Consider the following 13,309-nt stretch of genomic DNA (forward strand, 5'->3'; position numbering starts at 1 on the left):
AATTTTATTTCTATAGAAAATTTTGTTAAAATTTTATTTCTGTAGAAAATTTTGTCAAAATTGTATGTCTACTTTGTCAAACGGAATTATATACGTATTGGATCGATCTTTTTTGATTTAATATATACCACGTATGGACTTACATACAATTTAGAAGATGGCGTTAGGAGGTTTTAAGATACCTTGCCATCGGCAAGCGTTACCGCAACTTAAGTAATTCGATTCTGGATGACAGTGTTTAGAAGAAGTTTCTACGCAATCCATGATGGAGGGTACATAAGCTTCGGCCTGGCCGAACTTACGGCCGTATATACTTGTTTTTAATTTATTTACACTTACTACTTCTTTATTCAGTGTTTATTCTTAATTTATTTACACTTGCTTTTTCTAGTATCTTTTTACTATTTTTGCTTCTCTTTTTTTTATTTTATCAATACTTGTTTATTTTTTCTTCACTGTCATTTTTGTTTTGATCACTTATATCCAGTGATGTTTTCTATTTTTTTATAACGAATTGATTGTTTTTATCCGTCATTTGTACTTCTCTCGTTGTTAAGTTTCACTCAAAAATATGAGGGAGAGCGGGAAATCTTGTGATTTGTTCGCCTCGTTTGTGACACCCATGCTCTCTAAGCTATGATTGCAGCTGTTATTATGAAGTTGCTTAACAATTACAGGGGCTGTAATCCAATTCTTTACCGGTTTTCTTTTCCTTTTTTTTCTTTGTTTTTTTTTTTCAGGGAACCAACGTGATCTTCTTGTGTTTTTTTTTTTTCTAGAACATTAACTCTATTACATAAGTCACTTATTTATAAAGGAAAAAAATATGTATTTTGTATTTAATTTCTTTTTTTGTTACAACATTTAGACACATTTTGTTTTCATTAGTTTTTTTCATTGCATTCATTTCATGCATTTATTATGTTTAATAACCATTTGTCAGGTATTTTTTTCTATATTTTTTTATAAAAAAAGCGATAGTTATTTTCACTACATTTCTTATCATTTCAACAAAACAAAAGGAAGAAACGCTTTAATTGAAATATTGTTCACATTAAATACGACTTTTTTTCTACCACTTCGAAAAAAACCAACTCCTCCTCGTGGTTCATCGCCAGGCGAACCTTCAACCCAAAAAAAAACTTGTCATTCCTTTTCTGTTTTCTTCTTTGTTTTATTTACAGACTGTCAATTCATCCTTCTCTATGTTTTCCTCTTCTGAGAACAGAATAAATCATGGAGAATATTGATCTCAAATGGAATCTCCTATGATACGATGCATCGTTGTATCTAAAAAGATTTCGGTTAAATTTCAATTATTGAGTCATGTCCTCTTCATACATAACATCCTTCCGATGCGGCCGCTTTGTCCCAGAAACTTCCAACTGCTCGTTCTCTTTGAAAGAAATCTCAGAATAACCAACCAGAGGCCCTGATGAATGCAAGTATGTCCTTTAAGCTGCACTCCCGCAGATCAGTGAGAGCCTGAAAGAAAAAGGAGCCCAGTATCATGTTTCTTCTAAAGGATAAAGCTGGGCCCTGACACAGGAAGTGGTACGTGTCCTCCGTAACTTCCGTGTCCAGACACCATCTACAGATATCATCGTCTTTAAGTCCTATTCTTACCATGTGTTTCCCAAGTGTGTTGTGTCCTGTTATGATACCAATCAATGGCCGTAATTCCTCTCTGTTCATCGACAACAAAATTTCACAGTTCCTACCTTTCTTTTCATCCCATATCAACTTGGTTTGCTCGCAACCATCCGAAGAGACCCAGCTTCTTCGCCATTGCTCATCATATTTAACCTCTATCCTGTAATGATAAGAAGATAGTGGAGGAAAAACGTCCGCTAGGACGTTGTTCGTTCCACGATCACCCTTCTTAGCCAGCACATCCGCTTTCTCATTTCCTATTATCCCATAGTGCCCAGGTACCCAGCACAGAGTTATATTATGCTCTTCAGTGAGAACCTTGAGTTCTCGACGACATCGGCTGACTATCCTAGACCTTATGTCAACACTGCACAATGCCTTTATAGCTGCCTGATGTCGATGAAGAAGCTGATATCGCTTCTGAATAACGGCTTCATCAACAGCGACTCAGCAGCCTTTGTGATCGCAGAAATCTCAGCCTGAAAAATACTGCAATCACTATCCAGCGTGTAAGACTCCCTTATTCCTAGTTCACTATAATAGATTCCGCTGTCCGTTCCTTCCTCCATCTTTGATCCGTCCGTATACATGTTCAGGGTTCCGAAGGGTATCCTCCTGTCTTCCCACTCCTCCATACTTGGTATAATGTATGTCGGTTTGTGATGATAAACATGCTCCGTGGCCATATGGTTCGTCTCTCTATACTGCCCAGCCAGAATTTCAGTATGCCTGCAGGCTGTCCTCTCCAGCGTGTTCAAGCTCCTAAGTCTCAGAAGTGTCAGTTCAGCCGTCTTCCTTACGTGTAAATCGAGTGGGATAAATCCCATCAGTACCTCCAGAGCGGCAGTGGCTGTGGTCCTCATGGCACCTGTCATATAGATGAGTGCAGTCCTATTTACCCTATTTATTCTCGATATATGATTTTGGTGTCTCACGATTGTCCACCAAACATAACAGCCATATGTGGCCACAGATCTTACAACCGCGGTATAAAGCCAGCTGTTGTATTTTTGTATGAGGTGAAAGAAAACGTAGGTTTTAATTGTAAAATTACTTCTTTTTATTCTTAGAATCAATAAAGTGTTTAAGATAATTAAGAGTAAAAAATGACTTGAATGATTGGATATGTCCGAAAAAATGTGGTATATTATTGCACCGATGCCATGACTTGAAGCATCAGCAGCTACGTGAATTGGTAGGCTTGGATTATAATGCGTAAGGAGTAAATCTGAAGAAAGTACTTCTTTGAATTTATCCAAAGCTGACTGACAATCCTTTGACCAGATGAATTTGTTATCCTTCTTGAGAAGGTCATCCAACGGCTTTCTTAAGTTTCTCATATTTGGTACATACTTTCCGTAGTGATTAATGGAACCCAATAAAGATCTTACCTCGGATATATTTTTTGGAGCCTTGAGATTTTGGACTGCCTTAATCTTTTCTGGGTCTGGGCGTATTCCGGTTCTGTCTATGATTTGTCCCAGATATTTGATTTGAGATTTGAAAAACTGACATTTTTCAAATTTTAAACGAAAACCAAACTCTTGAATACGCTGGAGCAATTTGTCCAAACTTGCTTTGTGTTGCGATATGTCTTTGCTAGCGACCATGATATCGTCGATGTACGCTTTAACGCCATCAATTCCAGCGCAGAGTTGGTCATGATGCGTTGAAATGCACCTGGTGCGCATTTTACGCCTGGAGTCAGTCTGTTGAATTTGAAAAGCCCCTTATGTGTATTCACTATAAGTAATTCTTTACTTGCATCGTCGATTTCTGCTTGTAGATATGCGTCAGACAAATCTAGATGAGTGAACACTGTGCAGCTGTAACACTCTGATAAGATGTCTTCTGGTGTTGGTAAGGGATATTGATTTGGCTCTATAGCGTTATTTAAACCTGTGGAATAGTCACCACAAATTCTGACTTTACCATTGCGTTTACTTACGACTATAGGAGCTGCCCATCTTGATGTGTCTACTGGTGTAATGATACCAGCTGTTTCAAGACGTTGTAACTCTATCTCGATTTCTGTGCGTGCTGCGTACGGTACCGGGCGTTTTGGTATAAATACTTCTTTTGAATTTGGAAGTAGTTTGATGTGTACCTTTGTTTTTGTACATAGGCCTAATGAACTGTTGTCGAAAACACTCTTATATTTTGTTTTCAGATTTGAAATTTCGCTATCGAAATTGATTTGTCTGCACCATGTTGTTATAGGTTTCTCCCATAAATTGAATTGCTGAATCCAGTCTATACCAAGAACATTCAAAGTGTCCACATTTGATATGTAGCATGTCACTGTCTTTGAATTTTCTCCAATTGTCACTTCTGATGTGAATTCTGCTAGGAGTTTGATTTGGTTGGCATTTGCGTCGTTAGCAGTGTCTGTGGTAATAAATGCTTCAGGCTTTCCTATGCTTTTCCATGTTGGAACAGAGATTATAGTGATGTCGGAAGCTGTGTCAATTTGCAATTTTACCTGTTTTGAATTAATGCTAACGTTGATGAATTTCCTTAGATCCTTGAATTGAACTTGATTGGTGGAAAATACTGACTTTGTGTCGAATTTTGGATTCCTTTTGTTTTGATTTTTAGCCACTTTACCCTGCACAGAATTGTTGTTTTGGTCCGACCTGTTGTCGTGAGAACCTTTTTTCTTGTTTGTGGTCATGCTGTTGCAATAACCATCTCTGTGTCCTGTTTGTTTACATTTATTGCAAGTGTGCCTTGAAAATGGACAATTTTTGGCGTAATGCATATCTCCGCAGTACCAGCAAGGTGTTTTTGGTTGTTTGGCCTGTTGCGTTGATTTACCAATAGCATTGCATTGTTTTTGATGGTCTTCGATAAGTGCTGGGTCGCTTTTCAGATCCATGATGTTTTGATGATTTGTTGAATCGTCCCCTTCGTTGAGAAGTCTTAACAATCTGATTCTGATATCGCTGTCTTGTGCTGACTTGAGACCCAATACAAAAATTAAACACTTGAAATGGTCTGCTTTTAATTCATCCAACTTGAATAATTCACACTGAAGGTTTACTCGGCTGGCGTACTCCTTAAAATCTTCATTTTCCAATTTTGTGAGTTGCAGGTACTTGTACCTTTGGCTTACCTGTGTTTCTGTTCTGCCAAAGAGTCTTGAAAGTTGTTTGATTGTATCGTCCAGTGAAATTTCTTGAGGTTGTTTTGGTAGGACATAGTTTTTGAATCTCTCATGGATGTGATTTGACATCTTTCTCCACAATAGTCCCACTTTGTCCGCATCGTCCAGAGCACTGGCCTCTCTTTCGAAAATGTGTCTGTAACGATTGTACCACGACTCAAATACCACTATCAGGCTCATAGTTAAAATCCGTCATGGAGTTTGCTAAAGACTCCATGAGGTGAGCTTTTGACGCTAATACTTCCATAGCAACTGCGACTGATGATGATGATGCTGATGCACCACTGTCTTGATTCATGATGAATTTTGTTTATACCGTGAGCAATTCTGTTTGCCTTTGCATTGCCTCCTGGTGATCCGAAAGTAATTTCACAATTTTGTCGTCTGCCATTTTCCGTATTCGCTTGTGCGTTAAAAAAAAATGGTATCACTTCACAAATCCTCGTCGCCACAATTGTTGTATTTTTGTATGAGGTGAAAGAAAACGTAGGTTTTAATTGTAAAATTACTTCTTTTTATTCTTAGAATCAATAACGTGTTTAAGATAATTAATAGTAAAAAATTACTTGAATGATTGGATATGTTGAGCTTGCTCGCTTTTGCACACTGCTGACCAAGTGCTTTGTTTATCTAGAAACGCGGTAAAACTGAATAAGTCTAGAGTTGCCATCGTTTAGTTTATATTTCAGCAAGTTACCAGTGATGCCGTAACACCAGCCAAAAAGAGAAGGCCTCATTCCCCATCTCTGCCCGACCAATTTTTGACACAAGTATAGAGCCGCATAGGCCCTCTTAATGCGATCGGCAGTATTCTCCATCCAGTTCAGCCTGGAGTCCAAAATAACTCCTAGGTACCTTGCTGATTTCGAGAGCGTCAACTTTATGCCCTGGAATTCAGGAGACTTGTACCCGATAACTTTTCTCCTCCTGGTGAACAGTACCAACTCCGTCTTACCAGGGTTGACCCCTAAACCGCATCCTAGAGTCCACTCCGAGAGATCTATTGGTCTATTGGTTAGATCTCGCCAAGATATGTGGTCAATTGTGGGTTGTAATATATTATTTGGCCAAGTCGGGCGATACTTCCGCAAGTTGGAGCCTTACTTAAAATTCAACCATTCTGTAGAAAGTCTGGTATTACAGTGTGTAGGATATGATTACGATATAAGAAAATCATGTGGGTATTTTGGCCATATTTGTATAACCCGGCAGAACAAATATATTGAGAAAATGAGATTAAAATATGAAACATTCTACCATATTTCTCAAACTCTGGTGTACATATATAAGGGACCTACAGTGTTGTTCAGAACATTTGCAACCAGATTCCTGTTGAAAATAAACCGTAGTTATAATGAGTACAAAATTTTTAAAACCAAACTTTTTTTATGACATATTTTTCCTAATTGTCAGCTTTAAAGACTTTAGAGAAAAAGGAAACTACAAACAAATACTTTTGATGATTTACAAAATTAGTTAAAATTAAGTGTATTTCAAACAAGTAAGGAAAGTCTAAAGTCGGGGGGGCCGACTATATTATACCCTGCACCACTTTGTAGATCTAAATTTTCGATACCATATCCCATCCGTGAAATGTGTTGGGGGCTATATATAAAGGTTTGTCCCAAATACATACATTTAAATATCACTCGATCTGGACAGAATTTGATAGACTTCTACAAAATCTATAGACTTAAAACTTAAGTCGCCTATGCACTATGGTGGAACACAATGTTAGTAAAAAATATGGGAAACATTTAAATCTGGAGCAATTTTAAGGAAACTTCGCAAAAGTTTATTTATGATTTATCGCTCGATATATATGTATTAGAAGTTTAGGAAAATTAGAGTAATTTTTACAACTTTTCGACTAAGCAGTGGCGATTTTACAAGGAAAATGTTGGTATTTTGATAATTTTTGTCGAAATCAGAAAAACACATATATGGGAGCTATATCTAAATCTGAACCATATATATATGGGAGCTATATCTAAATCTGAATCGATTTCAACCAAATTTGACACCCATAGCTACAATGCTAAATCTACTCCCTGTGCAAATCTTCAAATTCGGCCAAAAATCTGGCTTCTGGGGCCATATAAGTCCATATCGGGCGAAAGATATATATGGGAGCTATATCTAAATCTGAACAGATTTCAATCAAATTTTGCACACTTGACTATACGACTAAGTGTTATGTTTGTACAAAATTTCAAGCAAATCGGTAAAAAACTCTGGCTGCTAAGTCCATATTAGTGCATATCGGGCGAAAGATCTATATGGGAGCTATATCTAAATCTGAACCGATTTCTTCCAAAATCAATAGGGTTCTATTCTGACCCAAATTAGGAACATGTGCCAAATTTGAGGGCGATTGGACCTAAATTGCGACCTAGACTTTGATCACAAAAATGTGTTCACAGACAGACGGACATGGTTATATCGACTCAGGGACCCACCCTGATCATTATTGCCAAAGACACCATGTGTCTATCTCGTCTCCTTCTGGGTGTTACAAACATATGCACTAACTTATAATACCCTGTTCCACAGTGTGGCGCAGGGTGTAAAAATCGAGTTGTTTTAACAGTAAATTTTAATTGTTGATGTTATAGCGATTTTGCTCCATCCCTGCCAACATTTTTTGAATTTGGGGGCGCTTCTGAGAATCCCCACTACGTCGAAAACAATCATATACGACATCAAAAACTCGTCGGAAAAGCGCCGTCACTATTGAGAAGTTGTACCACGCCAAGTTACTACGAACAAGTTTCTCATCAGTGCAATTATTAGGTGCCTATTTAGATCAATTTCGAAGGACGCCAATAAGAACCCCTGCAAACTATCAGAAAAAGTGCATTTTAAGGTAATTGTAGAAGAATCATTGTGGTCAAGTAAAACACGATTGTGTAGATGTTTATTGATTTGATTAAACATTTATAATTTCTTATAAATATAACATTTTTCGGTTTATCTCATCACATTTAACATAATTTTTTGCATTAATAAAAGAATGATGTTGAGTTTTAAGTAGCAAGTTACATTTGATATACTTCCCCCATCACAGTTCGCGATGGTTGTGGTGACATTTACGAGTCTGTGGTAGCGATGAGGATGAAATAGAACTTTGAAATGCTGGCGGGGATGTAATATTCCCCTAAGCATCCGGGAAAATGCTGTACGCATGGATTATTCAGCGCGATCATGGCTTCCAACAAAGGATTTCCAATAAAAAAAATCGCCAATTCTTGGCTTGACTGCTCATTCGTACACGCCATAAAATAACCTTTAGCAAATTTTAAAACAAAGAAAGTGTATTATTTTTGTTTTAAAGGCTTATGATTTCCATTCACCAATGTGATTTCACCAATGTGGTATCACAATGGACTGAATAGTCTAAGTGAGCCTGATACATCGGGCTGCCACCTAACCTAACCTAACCTATCTCCATTTGAACCTAAACCATAGGATATCATTTAATCCTAATCAATGGTTAGAAGTTTCATAGAAGTAATCAAACGGCATGGCTATAGTATCAACAATTAATTTTTATCGTTAGAAATTACAAAAACTTTAATTAATTATTTTTAAATAAAGGGTGATACGGTCAAAATTTGGTCAATATAAACTTGACGTATTTCTTTCAATTTTGCATTTAAAAAACCTGAACACCCCTCGTTTTGAAGGTGTGTGTGTGTAGAATGTTGCTCCTATTTTGATTTTGGAATTCACTCTTCAGTTGTCAAAATGCCGTCCAAGCAAGAAGAGCAGCGTATCAAAATTTTGCTCGCGCATCGCGAAAATCCGAGCTACTCGCACGCAAAGCTGGCAAAATCGCTAAAAGTTGCCAAATACACCGTTACAAATGTAATTAAAGTATTTGGGGAACGTTTGTCGACAGCCAGGAAGTCTGGATCGGGGGGAAATCGAAAACCGGAAGCCGCTGAGACGACAAAGAGAGTTGCCGGTAGCTTCAAGCGAAACCCTAACCTCTCTCTCCGAGATGCCCCAAATAAGCTGAGTGTATCGTCTACAACCGTGCATCGAACCAAAAAACGAGCCGGACTATCGACTTACAAGAAGGTAGTGACTCCAAATCGCGATGATAAACAAAATACGATGGCCAAAGCGCGATCCCGGAGGCTGTACACGACGATGCTGACGAAGTTTGACTGCGTGGTAAGGGATGACGAAACCTACGTCAAAGCCGACTACAAACAGCTTCCGGGACAGGAGTTTTATACGTCAAAAGGAAGGGGAAAGGTAGCAGATATTTTCAAGCACATAAAACTGTCAAAGTTCGCAAAGAAATATCTGGTTTGGCAAGCCATATGTACCTGTGGCTTGAAAAGCAGCATTTTCATAGCTTCCGGGACTTTCAACCAAGAAATTTACGTGAAAGAGTGTTTGAATAAGTGTCTGCTGTCTTTCCTGAAGAAACACGGTTGTTCCGTACTGTTTTGGCCGGATTTGGCATCTTGTCATTACGGTAAAAAGGCCATGGAGTGGTACGCCGCCAACAACGTGCAGGTGGTTCCCAAGGACAAGAACCCTCCCAACACGCCAGAGTTCCGCCCAATTGAGAAATACTGGGCTATTGTCAAGCGGAACCTAAAGAAGACCAAAAAACTGCTAAGGACGAGCAGCAGTTCAAGGCAAACTGGTTTTCTGCGGCGAAGAAGGTGGACAAGGTGGCTGTACAAAATCTGATGGCAAGGGTTAGGCGTGAGGCCCGGCAATTCGGATTTGGAAAAGCGAAAGCCTAACTGAATATTTTTCCTGAATTTTATACTAATTGAACTTGAAAAAGAAATTTAATTTGATTTTTTAAATAAACGATTTCACCGATTTACACGCGTTTTCCTTGACGAAATTTTGTCCGTATCACCCTTTATATGAGACATTTTACTCATCATCATTTTACTATCGTATGTTCCTCCATATCTTTATGCACTTTGTATTACTTTTTTTTTGTAGATGTCCAGTTTCTCAATAACACTTTTTTTTCGTATTTAGTGTTGTTCCGGAGAAGTGACAACATCTCCGAAAACTAGTTTGGCCGGTAATAAAACCAAAACGTCATAACAAGGAAATGTTTCGTGGTTCACAGTTTAAATCCAATGTTTGTTAAGAAGTCCCCGAGAATGGGTAGTTTGTCGATTCCATTTCTGGATGTGAATTCATGTACTGAGCTAAAACCAGCGAGATCATCAATATTTATCTGTTGAGTATAATTAGCACAATGAAAGAGGATATGATTGTGCGTTTCCTCCACTTCAATATAAACTTGACGTATTTCTTTCAATTTTGCATTTAAAAAACCTACAACCGTGCATCGAACCAAAAAACGAGCCGGACTATCGACTTACAAGAAGGTAGTGACTCCAAATCGCGATGATAAACAAAATACGATGGCCAAAGCGCGATCCCGGAGGCTGTACACGACGATGCTGACGAAGTTTGACTGCGTGGTAAGGGATGACGAAACCTACGTCAAAGCCGACTACAAGCAGCTTCCGGGACAGGAGTTTTATACGTCAAAAGGAAGGGGAAAGGTAGCAGATATTTTCAAGCACATAAAACTGTCAAAGTTCGCAAAGAAATATCTGGTTTGGCAAGCCATATGTACCTGTGGCTTGAAAAGCAGCATTTTCATAGCTTCCGGGACTTTCAACCAAGAAATTTACGTGAAAGAGTGTTTGAATAAGTGTCTGCTGTCTTTCCTGAAGAAACACGGTTGTTCCGTACTGTTTTGGCCGGATTTGGCATCTTGCCATTACGGTAAAAAGGCCATGGAGTGGTACGCCGCCAACAACGTGCAGGTGGTTCCCAAGGACAAGAACCCTCCCAACACGCCAGAGTTCCGCCCAATTGAGAAATACTGGGCTATTGTCAAGCGGAACCTAAAGAAGACCAAAAAACTGCTAAGGACGAGCAGCAGTTCAAGGCAAACTGGTTTTCTGCGGCGAAGAAGGTGGACAAGGTGGCTGTACAAAATCTGATGGCAAGGGTTAGGCGTGAGGCCCGGCAATTCGGATTTGGAAAAGCGAAAGCCTAACTGAATATTTTTCCTGAATTTTATACTAATTGAACTTGAAAAAGAAATTTAATTTGATTTTTTAAATAAACGATTTCACCGATTTACACGCGTTTTCCTTGACCAAATTTTGTCCGTATCACCCTTTATATGAGACATTTTACTCATCATCATTTTACTATCGTATGTTCCTCCATATCTTTATGCACTTTGTATTACTTTTTTTTTGTAGATGTCCAGTTTCTCAATAACACTTTTTTTTCGTATTTAGTGTTGTTCCGGAGAAGTGACAACATCTCCGAAAACTAGTTTGGCCGGTAATAAAACCAAAACGTCATAACAAGGAAATGTTTCGTGGTTCACAGTTTAAATCCAATGTTTGTTAAGAAGTCCCCGAGAATGGGTAGTTTGTCGATTCCATTTCTGGATGTGAATTCATGTACTGAGCTAAAACCAGCGAGATCATCAATATTTATCTGTTGAGTATAATTAGCACAATGAAAGAGGATATGATTGTGCGTTTCCTCCACTTCAATATAAACTTGACGTATTTCTTTCAATTTTGCATTTAAAAAACCTGAACACCCCTCATTTTGAAGGTGTGAGTGTGTAGAATGTTGCCCCTTTTTTTGATTTTGGAATTCACTCTTCAGTTGTCAAAATGCCGTCCAAGCAAGAAGAGCAGCGTATCAAAATTTTGCTCGCTCATCGCGAAAATCCGAGCTACTCGCACGCAAAGCTGGCAAAATCGCTAAAAGTTGCAAATCAACCGTTACAAATGTAATTAAAGTGTTTGGGGAACGTTTGTCGACAGCCAGGAAGTCTGGATCGGGGGGAAATCGAAAACCGGAAGCCACTGAGACGACAAAGAGAGTTGCCGGTAGTTTCAAGCGAAACCCTAACCTCTCTCTCCGAGATGCCGCAAATAAGATGGGTGTATCGTCTACAACCATGCATGGAGCCAAAAAACGAGCCGGACTATCGATTACAAGAAGGTAGTGACTCCAAATCGCGATGATAAACAAAATACGACGGCCAAAGCGCGATCCCGGAGGCTGTACACGACGATGCTGACGAAGTTTGACTGCGTGGTAGTGGACGACGAAACCTACGTCAAAGCCGACTACAAGCAGCTTCCGGGACAGGAGTTTTATACGGCAAAAGGAAGGGGAAAGGTAGCAGATATTTTCAAGCACATAAAACTGTCAAAGTTCGCAAAGAAATATCTGGTTTGGCAAGCCATCTGTACCTGTGGCTTGAAAAGCAACATTTTCATAGCTTCCGGGACTGTCAACCAAGAAATTTACGTGAAAGAGTGTTTGAATAAACGTCTGCTGCCTTTCCTGAAGAAACACGGCTGTTCCGTACCGTTTTGGTCGGATTTGCCATCTTACCATTACGGTAAAAAGGCCATGGAGTGGTACGCCGCCAACAACGTGCAGGTGGTTCCCAAGGACAAGAACCCTCCCAACACGCCAGAGCTCCGCCCAATTGAGAAATACTGGGCTATTGTCAAGCGGAACCTAAAGAAGACCAAAAAACTGCTAAGGACGAGCAGCAGATCAAGGCAAACTGGCTTTCTGCGGCGAAGAAGGTGGACAAGGTGGCTGTACAAAATCTGATGGTAGGTGTCAAGCGTGAGGCCCGGCAATTCGGATTTGGAAAAACGAAAGCCTAACTGAATATATTTGAATTTTATACTAATTGAACTTGAAAAAGAAATTTAATTTGATTTTTTAAATAAACGATTTCACCGATTTACACGCGTTTTCCCTTGACCAAATTTTGACCGCATCACCCTTTAGTGGTGATTCGACTACTTTCATCTTTTCGAGTGTGCTGTTACAAAAACAATTGTCGCTTAGAATTCTATTCAGTTGACGGCATTTAACAGGATTAATTTTCTTATCACGAAACCATGCTTTTCTGTTGACTGTGGGAAAGATGTCAAAGTAATGAGAGCCTCCGTTAGGCACTCGATCCGAGTACTTAGACGACCAGTCGGTCCACAGTCTATTCAAAATCTCTCGGGTTGCATCTTGTATTGTCCATGGTATTTCCCATCTGGTACCAATCTCCGTGGCTCTTTTGGCTGCCTGATCCACTGTCTCATTCAGTTTGATGCCTGAGTGGCCAGGGATGAAATGAAGCGCAATCTCGCCACCAAAATCGGCAGATATCGAGTTAATATGATCAATCAGGTGATTTCCTCGTGAACTATTTTTAATTGCCTGTAATCCACTTAAACTATCTGTAAGAATGGCGATTTTATGAAATTGTTATTGATGGCGAATTCGATAGCTTTTATTATCGCTACCAGCTCAGCAGAGATGGAAGATACTGCCTTGTTGTCATGATAAGCAAAAACGGTACCAGACGCGAGATGAATAAAAGCTGCCCCTGTTACATTTGTTAATACTGAACCGTCAGTGAAAAAGACCTCAAAATTGTCT

Source organism: Haematobia irritans, chromosome 4 (genome assembly GCF_050003625.1).
Source record: "Haematobia irritans isolate KBUSLIRL chromosome 4, ASM5000362v1, whole genome shotgun sequence".
Taxonomy (NCBI): Eukaryota; Metazoa; Arthropoda; class Insecta; order Diptera; family Muscidae; genus Haematobia; species Haematobia irritans.